Below are 2032 nucleotides of genomic sequence, written 5' to 3' on the forward strand. Positions count from 1 at the left end.
TGGGGTGGGGTGGGGTGGGGTGGGGTGGGGGAGGCTCCAATATCGCAGCCCCCTGTCGCCTTCCTTCCTCCTCCTTTCCTCCATCTGCTCTGCCCTTTGGCTTCTGACCTGTCCACCTGGTGGTGCTCTCTCTCTCCCTGTCTCTCCAGCCACAAGGAAGCCTCCTCCTCCTCCGGAGCGCCAGAGCCATTTGGGCGTGGGGGGCCCCAGGTGTGGCCGGGGAAGCTCCGGGAGGGGGAAGGGTCTCTGGAAGCTCTGTGCCGGGGTCACGGGGGGGGGGTGAGACAGGGAAGCCCTCAAAGTGGGTGCGGCATCACAAGCCAGGGCAGTGGCGCCGGAGGAGGCCTTTCCTGCAATGGGTCGGGTGTGTGTGTCATCACAGCTGCAATAGGCACGGACCTCCCCCTGGAGCCCAGCCAGTGCTGGGACCAAAGTGCACGCCAGGTGTAGGGTGGGCATCCCTTTGCCCCTGTGCTGGCACAAGCGAAATCTCCAGCCAGGAGCCCGGGGATTGTGCCACACCTCGGGGGCAGGGGGGGGCCTGCAACGGGACCCTGATGATCTGCTGCCTGAGGGAGGAGGGAGGGGGCCAAAGGTCCTGCTTCACCGAAGGTCCCCCCCCCCCGGTTATGCTTCAGAAAACGCCCTTCCCGATTGGGTCCAGGAGCCCCTTGAGAGACCAACAACTTCAACAGAGTTGAAGCCTTCGAGAGCCAGGGCTCCCTTCCTAAGCGTACCAGAGTGTGGCAAGAGGCTGCCAGGGGGAGGGGCACATCCCGGGACCGCTCTCTGGGTGTCTGCCAAGGGTTGCCCTTCCGGCCTGGGGCTGGCTGGCTCTCTTGGGAACCAACCCTCTCCCGCTTCATTGTCGACACAACAATGATCTGTTTATAAGCATCTCCCCAGAGGCAACTTTTTCTCTGGTGCCCAAAAATAAACCATGGGAGGAGTGCCAAGGGCTTCCCGCAAGGGCCGGTGGCTGGGGACACACACGGGCTTTCTCTTTCTAGCAACAGCAACTTCCCTTTTCCGGTGCTGTTTTGGGAAGCTGAGCAGAAGCGGTGTTCCGGGAGGGGCCGCCTGGCTTCCTGCTCCTTGCTTCAGGCCTCGAAGGCCGGCTGTGCACTTCCCAAAAGCGACCGAGAGCCCTGCCCCCCAGCCTCCCCCCCATCTTTGCATCCCCCCCCCCTCCAGGCAGCCAGTCGGTCGCTCAAGGGGCCTCCTTTCCTCCTGCTTCTTTGGGGAGACTGAGAAGCCCTGCAAGGAGAGGCCGGGGGACTTCTTGGGAAGCTTCCGTCTGGAGGAGGAGAGGAGGTGGGGGGGGACGGGAGGGCTCCCGTGAAGGATCCGAAGGGCTGCGTCACTCGGAGGAGGGCAGGGACTGTGCCCGTGGGCAGCAGAGGACAAGAGGACTCACAAGAATGGGTTGAAATCAGGGGTGGCCAAACTTGTTTAACGTAAGAGCCACATAGAATAAATGTCAGTTGTTTGAGAGCCGCAAGACATGAACAGATATCACACGTTCGTATTGGACAACATGCAAATTTGCATTTTATGAATATTAAATGAGGCTGCCAAAAATAATACCAAAAGGGGTAAAAGCAGATATTGGTAATGGTATTTATTTGTCGAAGGATCCTTGTTTGCTAGTGATACTGAGCTTCCCCAGCCGCCCTGCCGGGAGCCACACAAAAGGTGTGGAAGAGCCGCATGCGGCTCCCGAGCCACAGTTTGGCCACCTCTAGTTTAAATTCAGGGCGGGAAGGTACCGGCTGGATCTTAGGGAAAGCTTTTTCTACAGTCAGAGTTGTGCAGCAGTGGAATCAGCTGCCCGGGGAGGTGGTGAGTCTCCCCCTCCCTGGCAGTCTTGAAGCAGAGGCTGGGCAGATACTTGTCAGGGAGGCTCTAGGCTGATCCTGCACTGAGCAGGGGGTGGACTAGATGGCCCTTGGTCAGTTGGGAAAAGCCATGAAACATGCAGTCCAAGCATGTTCAGTCTGTTTTTTTTTGGGGGGGGGGGTTTGCAATGACC

General features: G+C 59.4%; 1 protein-coding gene across 1 annotated transcript in view; it reads left to right on the forward strand.

The window, feature by feature from the left end:
• LOC107106632 (phospholipid-transporting ATPase ID-like) overlaps positions 1-2032 on the forward strand; it is a gene marked incomplete at its 3' end in the record, with an annotated part of 44029 nt that overhangs the window by 38701 nt on the left and 3296 nt on the right. The window lies entirely within an intron of this gene.

This window comes from Gekko japonicus, unplaced genomic scaffold, assembly GCF_001447785.1.
Source record: "Gekko japonicus isolate JY-2015 unplaced genomic scaffold, Gekko_japonicus_V1.1 scaffold765, whole genome shotgun sequence".
Lineage (NCBI taxonomy): Eukaryota > Metazoa > Chordata > Lepidosauria > Squamata > Gekkonidae > Gekko > Gekko japonicus.